We start from the raw sequence: 19,346 nt of genomic DNA, 5'->3' as shown, positions 1-19,346 counted from the left end.
ACAGATGCTTCCCAAACATGCAAGGGCAGCAGTAATAAAGTGAGGTTCCCTTAGTTCCTCCCAAAGTAGAATTAGGTACTGCTGAGTTTCCTCCTTCTTCTGGGTCTCTGACTTCCAAGCTGCACAAAAACATACTGACCAAACACATGTATACATACTCCTGAGGGTGATGACAGCCCTGAGGGAGTGGGCTTAGTGTTAGAAAGGGAACCTCACGCACTGTCTTGCCCCCTTCCAGGCTCAGGCCCCCTTCTGGCTCCTCTGGGTGATTACATCAATCACTGCGTTTAGGAACAAGTGGCAGGGCAGCAGCCGTGGCTACCAGGGGGAAAGGGAGGGAACTTTATAGCAGGGAGGGTGCTTATATAACACAATGGAATATTACTCAGCTATTAAAAAGAAAGCATTTGAATCAGTTCAAATGAGGTGGATGAAACTGGACCCTATTAAACAGAGTGAAGTAAGTCACAAAGAAAAACACCAATACCATATATTAACACATATATATGTAATTTAGAAAGATGGTAACGATGACCCTATATGTGAGACAGCAAAAGAGACACAGATGTAAAGAACAGACTGTTGGACTCTGCCGAAGGCAAGGGTGGGACGATCTGAGAATAGTATTGAAACATCTACATTACCATATGTGAAATAGATTGCCAGTCCAGGTTCAATGCATGAGGCAGGGTGCTCAGGGCTGGTGCACTGGGATGACCCAGAGGGATGGGATGGGGAGGGAGGAGGGAGGGGGCTTCAGGATGGGGGGCACGTGTACACCCGTGGCTGATTCATGTCAATGTATGGCAAAAACCACCACAATATTGTAAAGTAATTAGCCTCCAATTAAAATAAATAATTCATTTTTTTAAAAAAGAAAAAAATAACCTTTATAGGTTATAGGGGAAATTGACTTCAGGTTTGCTCACTGGTTAAACCAGCAGAGAAGCAGGTTGACTGTCACAGACAGGTGTTGCCCTTTGATAACTAGCAGGGTGGAACTGTTCTAACCTAAGGATTGGAACAATCACTAGCCAGGGGCAGGAGTCGGGGGCTGGGGGCTGGGCAAGCGTGTGGGCGACATCCCTGGAGCCAGGTATTAGAGGTGCACTGCAACTAGGCACCACAAATACAATGCAGACAACAGAAGCTAACGCAGGTTAACACGAAACAGCCGACATGCTAAGCATAAGGGCTCTCCCGGAAGTGGGCGAAGTTTGGAGCTAAGTGCTCATGTGGTCACTGGGGAGGAAGTCCAGGGCAGTGACGTCCTATCTAGTTATAAGGGGAGACCACTCTGGCCCCCGCAAACCCAGAGCCACCCCCATGGAGTAGGGGAGGAAGGCCTTGGCTTTAAAGGAAGCATTCTGGTGGCCTAGCCAGGTGTCAGCAGTCACAGTACAAGTCTGCCACCCCACATTAGGTTGGGTGCCATTAGTAGTGGACTGATTAGGTGTTTCCAAACAAAAACCAGTTAATCCCACTAGTTGGATTTGTGTGGCTGGGAGCCAGGCGACTCCACTCCACACAACATAACCTGAGGCGTCCTTCATGAGCAGTCATCCTGGCAACGTGTAAAATCGTTATACAGTAATGTTTACTGACAAGTGCACTTCTGACATAGTGGCATGCTCCGGGACAGGAAGATGGTGAGCTTTCCCACGTGGTTGCATCACCTAGGGCCATTTTCCGTGGAAGTCCAGAGGCGGGCACCAAGGGCAGCTTGCTGCAGACTCAGCAATTAGACTCATCTTGCAGCGAGCCCACTGTTGCTGCCCACTCCATGCTCAAGCTAAGGATGAGATGTAAGACCTCTAACAGGCATAGCACAGGGGAGATCACGACTATCAAGCAAAATGCAAGTAGAAACCATATTCTGAAATGATACCCTCCTGCCTGTGGTTTTTTCTGGCCTATAATACAGTCCAGATAAATCAAGTTTTCAGTTATACAGAAATATGTCTAAAATCACATCTATATAGCCATCCTGCTCTATTTTGGATGCCTGAACTATAGTTAATTTTGATTTTTTATTTTTCTTGCAATAGCTTTGATTTAATTATTTAAAAGGAAGAATAGAAAAAAAATAAGGGAGGGAGGAAAAGTCAGGAAACTTGGATACAATTTGAACTTTAAAAATACAATGTTGGCTTTAGTTTGTGATTTTGTCATTTTGGGGACACAACACTATTGGCTACAGATGACGCACGACCACCTTGACCTGAGCAGGAAAACTTCAGTGTGCTCCACAATGGCTGTATCTGAAGGAGACAGATGTTTGCCCTACGTAAGTGTTGTATGACCCAATGGATACATCCCTTGCCAAATAATTATACATCACTCAAAGATTTTTATAGCATAATTTTGAATTTTAAATGTACTTTTTTTAATGCTTAAAGCATATGTACAATGAATGTTTAATAGGCCACAAACTGGCTATTTTGGTTAGCCGAAAGTTTAATTATATAAAGATCAGAATGACTTTTCTTAATATGTGAATATTTCTATCATTTTCCCCTTTGGATTGCAAATCTTTTGATGGGAAGCATTGATGATCAAAATATTTGTCCCCTGATGGTTGCTGCCTGCCCTGGGTCCACCATGTCTCTTGGTGCTCGGCCTCCTTTGTATATTACACACACACATAAATACCTAGTTACCCATGTGGGGGTAAAACCAATCAGACAAGCTCAGAGATGTGTCAGTGGAGAAACATTTAATTAATCACACTGAACTGTTCCACGCTGTACACGTGCGGTTAGCAGCAGCCTTAAGGCAAGCAGTTCTACACAGTAGATCTCCTCTGCGACAGCTTCACTAGTGAGTTCTCTCTCTATCCTGAACATTGAGGGCAACAGTACAGTTAGTAGTGAACACTAACTTTCAGTGTCGATAGGGAGAAAAACATTGGTTAAAAAGTTCAGTTGAATTAGTAGGATAGGCCTTAACAGGCTGGGCCCGGATTTTTGGGTCAGTTGCCTGTCACTGCTGTCATCTTTCGGAGAAGGCAATGGTACCCCACTCCAGTGCTCTTGCCTCGAACATCCCATGGACAGAGGAGCCTGGTGGGCCGCAGTCTATGGGGTCGCTAAGAGTCAGACACAACTGAGCGACTTCACTTTCAATTTTCACTTTCACGCACTGGAGAAGGAAATGGCAACCCACTCCCGTGTTCTTGCCTGGAGAATCCCAGGGACGGGGGAGCCTGGTGGGCTGCCGTCTCTGGGGTCGCACAGAGTCAGACACAACTGAAGCGACTTAGCAGCAGCAGCAGCAGCTGTCGTCTTTTCCTTGTGCTAGCGCGGGTGTCATTTGCAGGTAGCAGTCTTTTCTGTAGGTCAGTCCAATGGAGAGGCCCTTCTCAAGTGGGAGTATGATTTCAAGAGTTACTTTCCTCCAGTTCTATTGTATACTTAAGAATATCTGATAAGGGTCCTTTTGACAAAGTTTCTGTTAATCTGTTTTATCATTTGCACTCACAGGAAGTACTCCCCCACTCTAGTTTGTAAGGTGAAACCTGCTATCACATCCATCCCAAGTATACTGTGGGATTGGGACTATGAACACTTCATATTAGGGGTGGGGCAGCTAGCCAGTTTGTGGCATCAATGATATTCTTTTTGCTCTACCATTCCACCCCCATACCAGTCAACAATAGAGAGGGGGCCATGGAGCCAGTGGACATTTCTATATATTAATGTCCGTTCAGCCCTGGTATTTACCATGACTAAACAATCTTTCTATTCTTTCAGTTCAGTTCAGTTTAGTTCAGTCGCTCAGTCGTGTCAGACTCTGCAACCCCATGAATCGCAGCATGCCAGGCCTCCCTGTCCATCACCAACTCCCAGAGTTCACTCAGACTCACGTCCATCGAGTCGGTGATGCCATCCAGTCATCTCATCCTCCGTCGTCCCCTTCTCCTCCTGCCCCCGATCCCTCCCAGCATCAGAGTCTTTTCCAACGAGTCAACTCTTCGCATGAGGCCAATAAATGTTTAATTCTACCAGGGCCTTCCCCTGAAGCCTACATTACTGTGACCTGGGATTTTCTGGGACCTTGACCATACCCCCCTAATCTAGTACCTTGGGGCTGACACATTCCTTCCACCACTGATGGCAGGGCCTCTTTCTCTGGAGGAGTAGGAGGGCCTTGTTGTTCAATAGCTCACTTGGTACCTGTTCAGGTTTAGCTTCTGCCATAGCTTCGCTACTGCAGCACCAGGTTGCTTATCTGTCTTGCTTATAGGGGCCCTGCCACCTCTAGGTCCTCCCACCTCTGTTTTCTACTCAGGTGAGTCCCCAGAAAGAGCAAGGAGGAGCCGTACTTCCTTCTCCCTTTTAGGGAGTATGGTTCTGATCCTCTGATGCTATCTCTTTTCCATTTCTCCAAACTCTACTATTTTTTGCACCACCTAGCAACTGGTGCTCTACTAAGGGACTAAGGATGAAAACTGGAGCCCCAGACCATTGCCCAGCAGCAGACTGGAGGACCATGTTTTTCATGCCTGATGTAAATAACTCATTATCTGGGCCCTAATAGTGCTGGCCATCTATGGCGTGTGTCACGCCTGCTTCTCTTAATGAATCCTATAGTTTTTCCATGATTTACCAACAGAGAGAAGTAGGAGGTACATCCCCTGCATTGGGCCAGGTGGCCTGGCAGCCAGCCATTACCCAAGAAAGCAGGAAAATTACTTTTGCCCTCATTGATGGCTCTATATAAGTGCTGCTAGAAGGCCGGATGCTTAGTCACCGAGGCCGTCATTAACATACCCTGGTCAGTTAACATCATGCCTTCCCCACTGACATTCCAGACACACAGCAACCAAGCAATGACTGGCCTAAATTTGTCACCCAGTTCAACTCACTCAGTCTGAGTGCAGTCTCTGAGGGTGGCCAGGTTGCCCCGCTCTAGGGGTGGGAGCAAATCATTGCCCACACACTGTGCTCTAAGCTGATCTGGTTTATATTTGGTTGTCAGCACAGGGCTACCTACTGGCCTCACTGCGACAGAGACTTCCATGGCCTCAGGCCAGCCTTCTTCCTCACCAGCGCCCTCAGCGGAGTCTCGCACTGTGAGGTCCCAGATCGGACGGGCCATGAGCATCAGAACGGGGGAACCTGCCTCCTCTTAGCTAGGCCATGTGGCAGACTAACGTCTCTAACTTCCCGTCTTGTCCCCTCAATCGACTCATGTGTCTGTAAGTTTCGGTTTGGGCCAGTCTAGCATTTCTCTCAGAGAAGGCAATGGCACTCCACTCCAGTCCTCTTGCCTGGAAAATCCCAGGGACAGGGGAGCCTGGCAGGCTGCAGTCCATGGGGTCGCTCGGACACGACTGAGTGACTTCACTTTCAATTTTCACTTTCATGCATTGGAAAAGGAAATGGCAACCCACTCCAGTGTTCTTGCCTGGAGACTCCCAGGGATGGGGGAGCCTGGTGAGCTGCCATCTATGGGGTCGCACAGAGTCAGACACGACTGAAGCGACTTAGCAGCAGCAGCAGCAGCATTTCTCCTGTGTTTGGACTCCTCCTCCAGATGCCTAACCTCAGCCTCGGCTGCTAGCTCAGCATCTGTGGGCTTTCTGCACAGAGAGGAACAGCCAGTGCACAGCTGCAGCCACTGCCCTATCATCTAACTTCTTTCCTCCCCCTGTAATGGAGGCCCACAGCTCTGCAATACGCTTAGGAGGGTCTCGAAGTTCTGGTACTCTATTGGAAGCCCCCATTCACCAAGGGCAACCACCACAGGGCCCCACACGCAAGTGCGCAACCACCCCAGGATTTTACTGGCAACTGTCCACTCCCTGTCCTTATTTCCTGACATCTCAGTACTCATGAGAGTTTCCCTGGCCTCCTGGTTGGCTTGACAGTTGTTGGGTGCACCTCGCAGGCCTGCAAGGTTTGTAGTTGCCCAGTCTAAAGGAATGCTCAAAATTCTCCAAGCCAGGCTTCAGCAATATGTGAACCGTGAACTCCCTGATGTTCAGGCTGGTTTTAGAAAAGGCAGAGGAACCAGAGATCAAATGGCCAACATCTGCTGGATCATGGAAAAAGCAAGAGAGTTCCAGAAAAACATCTATTTCTGCTTTCTTGACTATGCCAAAGCCTTTGACTGTGTGGATCACAATAAACTGTGGAAGATTCTGAAAGAGATGGGAATACCAGACCACCTGACCTGCCTCTTGAGAAATCTGTATGCAGGTCAGGAAGCAACAGTTAGAACTGGACATGGAACAACAGACTGGTTCCAAATAGGAAAAGGAGTACATCAAGGCTGTACATTGTCACCCTGCTTATTTAACTTATATGCAGAGTACATCATGAGAAACGCTGGACTGGAAGAAACACAAGCTGGAATCAAGATTGCTGGGAGAAATATCAATAACCTCAGATATGCAGATGACACCACCCTTATGGCAGAAAGTGAAGAGGAGCTAAAAAGCCTCTTGATCAAAGTGAAAGAGGAGAGCAAAAAAGTTGGCTTAAAGCTCAACATTCAGAAAACGAAGATCATGGCATCTGGTCCCATCACTTCATGGGAAATAGATGGGGAAACAGTGGAAACAGTGTCAGACTCTATTTTGGGGGGCTCCAAAATCACTGCAGATGGTGACTGCAGCCATGAAATTAAAAGACGCTTACTCCTTGGAAGAAAACTTATGAGCAACCTAGACAGTATATTCAAAAGCAGAGACATTACTTTGCCGACTAAGGTCTGCCTAGTCAAGGCTATGGTTTTTCCTGTGGTCATGTATGGAGGTGAGAGTTGGACTGTGAAGAAGGCTGAGCGCTGAAGAATTGATGCTTTTGAACTGTGGTGTTGGAGAAGACTCTTGAGAGTCCCTTGGACTGCAAGGAGATCCAACCAGTCCATTCTGAAGGAGGATCAACCCTGGGATTTCTTTGGAAGGAATGATGCTAAAGCTAAAGCTCCAGTACTTTGGCCACCTCATTCGAAGAGTTGATTCATTGGAAAAGACTCTGATGCTGGGAGGAATTGGGGGCAGGAGCAGAAGGGGACGACAGAGGATGAGATGGCTGGATGGCATCACGGACTCGATGGACGTGAGTCTGAGTGAACTCTGGGAGATGGTGATGGACAGGGAGGCCTGGCGTGCTGCGATTCATGGGGTCGCAAAGAGTTGGACACGACTGAACGACTGAACTGAACTTAGTCTCGAGACCAAAGAAACAGGCTGGAGCTGCCAACAGAGATGTCAGTGGTTTATGGGAGAGGGGAATACACAGGAAATCAGACACATCCAAAGCAAGGTCCTGGAGCCAACCTGTAGGCGAGATGAGGCAGCAGTCTCCTACCAGGAGGGAGGGGAGGCTGCACCCGGTTATAGTGGAATTGACATCAGTTTGGCTCATTGGTTACCAGGGAAAACAGGGGAGGAGCAAGTCTCTCATAGCCTCCTGGGGCAGATATTTCCCAGCTGGATGGAGCCATTCTGGCCTAAGGATTAAAACAATCACAAGCTGGGGGTGGGGGAGAGGAAGAGTGGGTGGGAACTAAATACTCAGGCAATTCCACTTGGGCTCTGAGGTAGCATCAGTCAGGTGAGTAGGGTATAGACGAAGCAGGGACTGGGCAGGGGGTGCGCGGAGAGCAAGAGAACAGCAGTCTTGCATGGCCTAATCATACAGCAGATTCCACAACACATGTTTTTCCTGTATATTCAAGATTTTTTTTAAAGAATTTCAAATGTTGCAGGAAAGAGATTGGGGTGCAAGAGGATGGTCACATCCCAGGGCTCAGCGAGTCCCTGGGACAGCAGTTATGTATGGGTTCTTAACTTTGTGCAGGAAATAATTCAAGAGCAGGTCATAGTAAAATGAAAGGTTTATTCAGGGAGATACATGCTCCACAGACAGAATATGGGCCATCTCAGAAGATGAGAGATTCCAGGGTACAGGGTTGTCAGTTTTTAGAGGGCTGGGTATTTTTATTGGCTGATGAGTGGGAGGATTATTCTAACTGTTTGGGGGAAGGGGTGGGGATTTCCAGGAGTTGGACCACTGTCCACTTTTTGGCCTGTTGTGATTGTTGTTGTTCAGGCACTGAGTTGTGTTCAACTCTTTGGGACTCCATGGACTGCAGCACGCCAGGCTTCCCTGTCCTCCACTATTTTCTGCAGTTTGCTTAAAATCATGTCCGTTAAGTTGGTGATGCCATCCAACCATCTTATCCTCTGTCATCCCCTTCTTCTCCTGCCTTCAATCTTTCCCAGCATCAGGGGCTTTTCCAATGAGTTGGCCCTTTGCATCAGGTGGCCAAAGTATTAGAGCTTCAACTTCAGCATCAGTCCTTCCAGTGAATATTCAGGGTGATGTCCCTTAGGATTTACTGGTTGGATCTCCTTGCTGTCCAAGGGACTCTCAGGAGCCTTCTCCAGCACTACAGTTCAAAAGCATCAATTCTTTGGTGCTCAGCCTTCTTCACGGTCTAACTCTCACATCCGTACATGACTATTGGAAAAACCATAGCTTTGACTATACAGAGCTTTGTTGGCAAAGTGATGTCTCTGCTTTTTAATATGCTGTCTAGGTTTGTCATAGCTTTTCTTCCAAGGAACTATGGAAGGTCTTTTAATTTCATGGCTGCAGTCACCACGTGCAGTGATCTTAAAGCCCAAGAATTATGGTTGGCCTAGAACTGTCTTAGTGCCTGTGAGTGTGTCATTTATTATCATGGTTGTAGTTGTGCTCAGATGTGTCTGAATCTCTGTGGCCTCACGGACTGTAGCCCACCAGGCTCCTCTGCCCCTGGAAAAATTTCCCAGGCAAGAATACTGGTGTGGGTTGCCATTTCTTTCTCCAGGGGAATCTTTGCAGATCAGGGATTGAACCAGCATCTCTCGCATAGGGGGTGGATTCTTTACTGTTGCGCCACCAGGGGAGGTCTAGTTCTTCCTCCTACATAACACTATACCTTTGAGTTCTGCAGGAAGTAAGGTCCCCACTCAGGTGAAGGATGTTGACCCTCCTGACTTCAATCAGCTAAAGCTTGGACTCTGTCAACCTCCATGCCTGAATTCTATGCTGAACTCTCCTCTGCTCAAGCCCCTTCATACATATGTATGTATTCTTCACTTAAAACTTCCCCAAGTTTGCTAGTGGGGAAATGCTGCTTTGGGAAAGATTCTCGATGTTCTCCATACTTGCTGCAAGTAATAATAAATCTTTCCTCCTCCTGATCTTTGGCTTGTTTGTAACTATTGGTTTGACATCCAACAAGAGGCAAAACCAGTTTGGGGGTAACAGTTGTTCCATAAAGTTGTAAATTGTTTCTGGATATGTAGGTTGTTTCCAGTTGTCTTGTTTTGAAACTTCCCTTGTGGTCCTCTGAGTAAGACTCTGTGTATTTCAGGAGGCATGGTTTCAGTTGCTGGCCTGCTTGCTGTGCGGCCAAAAAAAAAAAAAATAGTTGTACAACCAGTTTTCTTGTTTTGTCTATCATATGTGGTAACATAATTGTGTTTGTCCATATGGACTCTTTAAAAAAAAATGCCCAAAGAGGTGATCATCTCCCCTCCCCTCCTCACATCCTGGCAGAAGGCTGCTCTCAAGTCAGACTGAGTCTGGTTATAAGGAAAACAACTGGGGCAAAAGGCAGGAAGGAGCTCTAGAACCTCCGGGAGACATGGCTGTGTTTACAAGAAGGAAGTACAAATCTTTCAAGTTCTGAGAGTCCTAGGAGAGCAGCTGCTTCCAGCATCTGTTTCCTTCTGAAAATAGGATGTTAAACTATTGTCTCTTTTTGGCTCAGGGTCTGGATTTAATAATCCATCCATTCCTTCACTGTGGGCTTTATGGGTCTGGTCTTTCTTATTCCAGAATATAAGAAAGGGATTTTTTTTTTTCTAATCTCCCAACATCTGGGAAGAGGAAGCTGGACAGGTTTCATATTCTCACATTTGTTTTCAATTCCTGCCCTCCAAGTGCTATGAGTCTGATACATTTGTGGTTACTTTTCCCTTTGAGGCATTAAGTAATTTCAGGCATGTGTACCTAAATCACTGCTCTGCTGTGGGCTGGGGTTGGGGTGGGGATAGGGTAAGGGAGGGGTAGCATAGCTGAGGTTAACTTGCTTAAGACCTGAGGTTGCCTGATAAGGCCTCCATGGAGACTGAGTTTTGAATCTAGATTCAGTCTAGGTTCTTTCTCTTGCTTTGAATAAAATTGGTTGTGGGAAGGGGAGGACTTTGTTTTTTGCATAAGCTTTTTTTTTTTTGCCACATCACATGGCCTGTGGGCTCTTAGTTCCCTGACCAGAGATGAAGCCCAAACCCCCTGCAGTGGAAGTGTAGAATCTTAATCACGTTTTGTTTTTTATTACAGTTTCTTTCAATTAGATAAATGAAATATAAAATCTAAACTTATTTTGTAGGGCCTCTCTTAGAATGTACAATAGGCTCAGAGGAATATGGATCATTTTGCAAAGCGATGTCCTTGCTCTTACTGGTCCAGAAGAACCCTGGAGACTTTGTTTATAACATATCTGAGTGTTCCTATCTGGTTAAAAGCCCTGATTTTTTTTACATGTAAGTCATTGCTGAAGGAAGTGGATCTGGCAGGGGGGGAAATGGCTCTGAAAAGTGTGCTCAAGGATCTTGGTCCCAAAGAATGTGAAACATCTGTGGAGCATGGGGCTGCTGGCAGATAGCAAGTGCCACGCTGCTTGTATCCTACAGCAGCTGAAGCAGCTAAACCGAGGTCCCATGCGAAAGGATATGAGCCATCACTGCGTCATCAGGAAGGCGCACGCACCACAGAGGGCGCAGCATGGCTCCCGAGCGCAGGACACCTCAGGACACGCCAGGCTCAGGCAGGAGGCTCAGCTCATGATCAGATGTTGGCTAAATGGGCTTGGGCAAGAGAGCAAACAGCCCAAGGGAGAAAAGTGAAGTAAACTTAGGAGGAGAGCTAGCACTTGGCTGGAAATAACTGGCCTTCTTTCATGTCCTCCCTCGAAAATACCATGAGAGAAAGTGAAAGATTTAGGTTCATTATGAATTTTCTATTTCAATTAATTTCAAGCTTGTAGACTGTGACTCTCCAAGGGCCACCCTTCAGGCCTCCTCCTCCCTATGGCCAGCATGCATTAAAGTCATTGCAGAATGCCAGCCCTTCCTGCAGAGGCAAAGGCCCAGTAAAGCAACCTCACCACTGTATGACTTGGGCATTAGACTAACATGTGATCTCTTATTAAGCATTAGTTTGGCATCCTGGAATCACATTAAATGGAGAAATATTGGGTTGGCCAAAAACTTTGTTCAAAGTTTTCCATAAGATGTTACAAAAACCTGAACAAAATTCTTTGGCCAACCCAATACATATTGATAAAAGGTTTACCTTAACTGGTGTGATACCTTTTCTCTTATGTAGTAATAATTACCCTCTGATCGAAGCTGGTGTTATTCTCTGTCATAGAAATGTCCCAGCTCCATCTCCAGTGGTTCTGTTTTGGCATTTTAAGGTTAACACCCTTATAGCACTGTCCTAGATAATAGCTACAGGCCAATGAGACCATTAATTTAAATTACTTAAAATTAACATCCTCAGTCTCAAATGCTCACTAGTTACATGTGGCGAAGGACAGTGCAGGGAGAGAACATTTCCTTCATCACAGAAAAATTCTGTGGGACGGTGATAGTGCAGACCACGCCAGAGTTATCGTTGTGAATAGTTGTGCCAGATTACACACACACACACACACACACGCTCACATCATCTCCCCACACCCCTTTTTTCCCTTCCTCTAGAGGAGCGAAAGTCAAAGTCGTGCCGGGCTCCATGGGCTATACAGTTCATGGAATTCTCCAGGCCAGAATACTGAAGTGGGTAGCCTTTCCCTTCTCCAGGGGATCTTTCCAATCCAGGGGTCGAACCCAGGTCTCCTGCATTGCAGGCGGATTCTTCACCAGGTGTGGTGGGTGGGAATATGAATATGCCTCACAGTGGTGGTCCTGGTGGTTGCCACTCTGCAGTGGATAGATGGAGCTCACTAGTGCCTGCTGCGTCCCACACACTGGGGGCGTGTAGGATGCAACTGTGAAGACAGAGCATGCTGACAGCCTTCTAATGTTTGATCCTACACCAAGTGTATCCCCAAGGGGATAGAAAGATGAGGGAGACAGAATCTCTGCCCTTGACAAGCTCAGAGGAGACAGGCCCACAGTCACAGTGAGCTCTAGGCAGTCACGTGCAAGCAGCTCCAAGGAGAAAGGATAAATGTCTGGGCAATAAGGATGAACTGATAAGCCCAGCTCAAGGCCACAAACATTCAAAAGCAAGCTGGGAGAATCCTGAGAGACTTGGGTAAAGACCATTCCAGTTCCATTCCCAAAGTTTCAAGGCGGGAGTGAGGCCCATGTGATTGCAGCATCAGATTTGGTGAAGAACCAGGTCTTGAACAGAACAGCTTTAGGCTATTGAAATAACAATGTTAAGGAAACTCCCGTGTCAGTCATGCATAAATGTGCAGTGATTCCCCAGTGGTTCAGCAGTAAAGAATCTGCCTGCAATGCAGGAGACTCAGGAGATGCAGGTTCATGGGTTCAATCCCTGAGTCAGGAAGACTCCCTGAAGAAGGAAGTGGCAACCCACTCCAGTATTCTTGCCACAAAAATCCCATGGACAGAGAAGCCTAGCAGGCTATAGTCCACGGGGTCACAAGGAGTTGAATGACTAAGCACAGGTCTTGAAAGCCCCACATTCTAGGCTAAGAAATTGGACGGTTGTCCTGAAGGCAAATAGGATTTTAAGTAGAGGGGTAACAAATGAGGATTTGCTTTTTAGCAAGCTTATACTGCCAGTTGGTGGAGGATGGAAATCTGAAATTAAGAGGCCAGTGAATTATGCGGCTATTACAGAGCTTCATCAGAGATGACAGAACCAGATTTTCAGCAGTGGTGGGAGTATATCTGGGAAAGGTTAATTTTGAATTTATGGCTCAGACGGTAAAGCGTCTGTCTACAATGCAGGAGACCCGGGTTCCATCCCTGGGTTGGGAAGATCCCCTGGAGAAGGAAATGGCAACCCACTCCAGAACTATTGCCTGGAAAACTCCATGGACAGAGGAGCCTGGTAGGCTAGAGTCCATGGGGTTGCAAAGAGTCGGACACGACTGAGCGACTTCACTTCACTTCATGCTGGATCTACTTCTGTGACTTTAACCCTCATCTTGCCTTTTTTCTTATTGTAGGCATACCTAACGTGAAGGACTGTGAGGAAGTAAAACTAACACGTTCCTCAGCCTGAGGTTTGCCATTCCAGAGGACATTTGCAAGGATTAAATAGTCTTTTTACTTTGTCTCCTCACTTCCCCTCATCTGTGATGCATAAAAGAAACTGGCAATCAGGCCTAACAAGATGGTTATTTTGAGGCACTAGCCTGCCATCTTCTTGCTCAGCCGGCTCACCAGTAAAGTCCCTTCTTCATCCCAATACCTCATCTCAGATTTATTGGCCTGTCGTACAGTGAGCGGAGCGAGTTCAAACTTGGTAATAGAGAAGAGATGAGAAGGAGGGATCTGAGAGGTATTAGGCAGAACATTAAAGGACATTGGTAGGATATGACGAGCTGATGAATTAAAGACAGAAGAGTCATGACGATCAGTGGCTGGGACCATCCACAGAGAGGACACACTGTGCCATGGGTGACCTCAGGTGGGGTTGAAAAGCTGGAGCTGAAAGGCTGGGGATGGGTGGGAGGGAACAGGAAGTGAATATAATACTCTTCCAGTAAGTAACGGGAAACATGCAAGTGTTTGAAACTTTTCAGTCCTTAGTTTATGCAGTCTCTCTCTATGTATTTGTTCATTTTGAATGTTCTCCTTGAAAAGCCAGTCTCTGATTTCAGTATCTACTATTCTAATATCTTTCAAGTCAGAGCCCTTATCTCTGTCTCTACTGTCCTTTCATTACTGTAGGACATCCTATCCCAGGCTTGCAATAAGAACTATCTCCCAGCCTTCATGTTGGCCTAGCTTGCTTCCAATCCATTCTCCACCAAGAGGGTGGTCTTTCTAAAACAGAAATGTGGTCCATGCACATCTTCAGTAAAGCCATTCAGTGACATATATCTGGCAGGGTAAAGTCTTAACCTCTAAACTGCCTGGCCCCAAAGGCCTTAGATCCTGCCTGCCTCTTACGGCTCACTCACACACCTCCCCTTGCTGCAGACTGAGTGGAAGTACCCAGGCTCTCCATGGCCTCCAAGCTTCCCCAGCACCAGTTCTGATGTGAAATGTCTTTACCTGGCTAAATCCAGTTTCCTCTTCCAGGAAGCTTCCTAGAACCTTCTAAAGACATGCTAGCATATGTGCCTCTATTTTTATTCTCCAGCAAACTCTGTGCAGCGTTCCTCATTGCTCTGAATTTAACCGACTGTTTGTTCTCTCAACAGAATTGGGGCTTCCCTGGTGGCTCAGATGATACAGAAGACTTGGGTTCGATCCCTGAGTAGGGAAGATCCCCTAGAGAAGGCAAAGGCAACCCATTCCAGAATTGCTGCCTGGAGAATTCCATGGACGGAGGAGCCTGGTGGGCTACAATCCATGAGGTTGCAGGGTCGGACACGAATGAGCAACTAACACAATAACAGCATGTTGGGTGCATACACCTGAATTAACTCATAACAACCCTATAAGGTGCATACTAACATCACACTCAGCTTATAAACAAGAGAACTGAGACACAGAGAGGTTTAATAAATTGCCCATGGACACAAAGCTAGCAACTGGCAGTATGGAGAACCAATCCAGTGAGGCCCCAGGTCCACATTTGTGGAAAAAAAAAATATTGCCTGCCATTCCAGTTCTACAAGGATCAAGCCATTAGACACTGTAGTTGCCTCTGGGGAATTCAGGGTGGAGGAAAACGGAAGCATTCTGTGCTTTGGATATCAGCCCCTAGATAGTTAAGAAACTTATCTACGGAAAATTTTCAGAGACCCCAGCTTCTTGCATCTTCCCATACATAAAAAACACTAAATTCAATAAATATTAGGTTCCTCTTTCTAAGAGTGCCTGCAAGAATTAATTCAAGATGATCAAATGAAAATATTGTTTAATTCACTAATTCATGCTTTCTGAGCACTGACTCTATGTCCAGGCACAGAGAATGGTGCTGGAGACAGGGAGTGAGGACAGGGCCTCTGCCCTGTAAGAAGCTGTAGACGTGGGGAGAAGAGTTCACAAGCTCATGGGAAGGAAGGAAGGAAGGAAGGAGAAAGAAAGAAAGAAAAGGTAGATCTTCACTTATTCATTACTCTGTTCCTGGAAGCTTCATGAAATTATCTGCCTTCTCCTAAAAAGAATTCTAGCCAGAATCTACTTTCTCAAGTGATGTTCCTGAGAACCATATGCTGGAAACTTCTTATAGATACTGAAGAGAGCTACCATGGAAAGCTGACAATGTTCTAAGTGTTCAGGATGAGGCTGTGGGTTGGAACACAAAACTTCCCTGGGCCACCTCCAGAGCAAAGAGCTCATGTTGCCATCTGCTGGCTGCAGAGAAGATGGACCTGCGCCCAGCCTGTTTATAGGAGCTGGGAATGGCAGACTGGGAGGGGTGGGAACCTGTCACAACCTGTTTAGTTTAGAGGTGAGGAAACTAAAAAAAAGGTCACATGGTCAGTCTTTGGTGTAGTCTGGGGCCAGAAAGCAAGTTCAAGATGCCTATAGAGCCTGATGCCTGCTCCTCTGGATTCAGATACATGAAATGTAAAATCCCTCATTTGCACTTTGGTCTTTTCCTAGTTCTTCCTCTTCTCGATTTCTTTGATCAGTCCTTGGGGAGTCATTACACTTCCAGTAACAGACTATCCTCCCCCCGTCCACCTCCTCCAGTCTTACTTTGGCTTGGTGGCAAGCCAATAAAATAAAGTAAAAGACGTTTTTGAAGTTTTGGAGGATGAAAGATTGTGGGTGAACCAGCACCCAGCTTTTCGCTGGAGGACTTCATCTGGGAGGTGCTGGTAAATTTAATGGAAAGGAAGAGGCATGTGCTGGGGGTTGGGAGGACAACACTTCACTTCTAGTCCAGCACGACATCTGCAGAACAGACCCCCAGCTGCTGGGCTTACCTCTCCAATAAGCTCCACGCCAAACATCTCTCTGCTATAGGCCAGCATTGCTCACGCTTGTCTCTGTGTGCACCTGCTCTCTCTAACACACTTACCTATCTTCACCCACATTTGCACTCTGCCCTCCTCTGGAAGGGCCAGGGTAATCAAAATGACTTTGTGTCAGAGGCAGTTCAGCTAAGTCTTCAGAGACATCTGGAGTTTGTGTGTGCTACTCTCTCCACAACAAACTGGAAAATTCTTCAAGAGATGGGAATACCAGACCATCACATCTGCCTCCTGAGAAATCTATACGCAGGTCAAGAAACAACAGTTAGAACTTGACATGGAACAACGGCCTGGTTCCAAATTGGGAAAGGAGTACCTCAAGGCTGTATATTGTCACCCTGCTTATTTAACTTATATGCAGAGTACATCATGTGAAATGCCTGGCTGGATGAATCACTAGCTGGAATCAAGGTTGCCAGGAGAAATATAAATAACCTCAGATATGCAGATGATACCACCCTTATGGCAGAAAGCAAAGAGGAACTAAAGAGCCTCTTGATGGTGAAAGAGGAAAGTGAAAACCTGGGTTAAAATTCAGCATTCAAAAAACAAAGATCATGGAATCCAGTCCCATCACTTCATGGCAAATAGATGGGGAAACAATGGAAACGATGAGAGACTTTATTTTCTTGGGTTCCACAATCACAGCAGATGGTGATTGTAGCCATGAAATTGCTTGCTCCTTGGAAGAAAAGCTATGACAGACCTAAAAAGTGAAAGTGAAGTGCAAGTCTCTCAGTCATGTCCGACTCTTTGCGACCCCATGGACTACACAATCCACAGAATTCTCTAGGCCAGAATAATGGAGTGGGTAGGCTATCCCTTCTCCAGTGATGACAGACCTAAGACAGCATATTAAAAAACAGAGACATTACTTTGCTGACAAAAGTCCGTGTAGTCAAAGCTATGATTTTTCCAGTAGCCATGTATGGATGTAAGAATTGGATCACAGAGAAGGCTGAGCACCAAAGGATTGATGCTTTTGAACTGTGGTGTTGGAGAAGACTTTTGAGAGTCCCGTGGACTGCAAGGAGATCCAAACAAGTCAATCCTAAAGGAAATCTGTCCTAAATATTCATTGGAAGGACTGATGCTGAAGTTGAAGCTCCAATATTTTGGCCACCCGATGTGAAGAACTGACTCATTAGAAAAGACCCTGATGCTGGGAAAGATTGAAGGCAGGAGGAGAAGGGGATGACAGAGGATGAGATGGTTGGATGGCATCACCGACTCAATGGACATGAGTTTGAGCAAACTCGAACTTGGGAGATGGTGATGGACAAGGAAGTCTGGTGTGCTTCCATGGGGTCCATGGGGTCACAAAGAGTCAGACACGACTGAGTGACTGAACAAAAACAACTCTCTCCACCTTGCTGTTTACTGTGTAAATACCTGTAGTATAACTACAGTGAAATACAGACGTCTCTGGTGACTCAGAGAGTAAATAATCTGTCAGCAGTACAGGAGACCTGGGCTCAGTCCCTGGGTTGGGAAGACCCTCTGGAGAAGGGAATGGCAACCTATTCTGATATTCTTGCTTGGCGAATTCCATGGACAGATGAGCCTGGTGGGCTACAGTCCATGTGGTTGCAAAGAGTCAGACATGACTGAGCGACTAACACGGGCTGAGTTTGACTTGTGTGTCTCTTTCCTCTCCTGGATGTATGAGCTCACCAAGATCAAGAATTGTGTCTTTTACATCTTTGTATTTTAATCTCTGGTATTTAATCCATGCCCAATGCACAGTGATTAGTCCAAAAAAAAAAAAAGTTAGCTGGATGAGTATATAAGTGAATGATTAAGATGAATGATACATAAAATAATGGAGGTGATAAGAGAGCACACGGGACAAGTATGTAAAAGTCAAATACAAACTGGCACGTGCCTAGAACACTCGCCAGCAAGGGAACAACACAAACATGAGCGTTTGCCATCTGCCTGTGCTGCTGCTCCTGTTGACCTTCAACACCCACTGAAGGGAATTCAGGGTGGAGAGTGAGGCACTCTGTGCGCGAGAGAAACTGGTGGAACAGGTCTTTAGAGAGGTATTTTTGGGAACTGATTTCAGGATCCCAATCCTTGTATCTCCTTGTATCTCCTCGTATCTAGAAAAGCACTAAATCCTTCATGGTGATATGAGCTCCTCGTGACTAGCAGAAAACCTCGTTTAAAGTAAGCACTTTATTGCACTGAACTCCCCCTTCACCAAAATCTTATATATTGACTTTCCTCCACTGCTGCTTTGGAACAGTTCCTCAGAGCTACCTGAGGTGCTGTCTTTCAGGCTGCAGTTTCTCCTTTTGCCCCAAATAAAACTTAACTCTAAACTCTCATGTTGTGCATCTTTTTAGTTGACACAACTTTCAAGATGATAGCTTTGAAGGGGACAATATTTACATGAAGCTTAATATTTGGTGCATTTATTTAAAATCAGCCATGTATGACACTAATTTTTTTTTTCACTCATAGAGCATGTTATGATTTTCAGTGCCTTTTCATCTTTACTGTCTTACTTGATACTCATACTCATGTGCTGAAATAGAGAGGTTAGGTGATGAGCCCCAGGAATAAAGTATGCTTAAAGCAGAGCTTATGTTGGAACCTAATGCTCTGACCTCCCAGGCTGTTGTCCTTTTCACCAGGCCAGAGCCCAGCCTCTGTGGCTAAACTCCTAGTACCAACTGGCATTATCCAACCTCCTTAAGTGGTTATCACCAGGAGGAAAAACACGGCTTTGCCTTTTGCTAAAGGACAATGAAACGTTAGCCTGTTAAAAGAAGGCTCAGATGGCACACTGCCTTTGGAAATCCCTATGAGAATTTGAGGTGTCCATTAAAGTCAGACATGAAACACCTCCTTCCAGGATCGAAAGGTGAAGCAAGTCAACAAATCTCCTCGGGCACCTGCTTGCGGAGGCCACCTGGGTTTGTGAAGTGAACCACCGGGAGGGGACTGCGGCAGCACAGAGAGAGGCTGAGTCTCCACGTGTTCCCGGCGCACCGTCGGGGCACAGAGCGCCTGTGGCAATTGCTCTGCCTGCCAAAGACGGACAGTGACCGCAGATGGCTTCTCCAACATCTGGGGAGTGAAGTCAAATGCTATGACTTTGCTAAATATAGAAATATGTAAACTCTAAGCACAAAAAGACACCCACCTCAAAATTGCTAATATTTCAATTTTGAAACATTTGTTTCCACAGATAC

Source organism: Oryx dammah, unplaced genomic scaffold (genome assembly GCF_014754425.2).
Source record: "Oryx dammah isolate SB20612 unplaced genomic scaffold, SCBI_Odam_1.1 HiC_scaffold_28, whole genome shotgun sequence".
NCBI lineage: Eukaryota > Metazoa > Chordata > Mammalia > Artiodactyla > Bovidae > Oryx > Oryx dammah.
The sequence above is the reverse complement of the archived record's forward strand: the minus strand, read 5'-3'. Positions refer to the sequence as shown.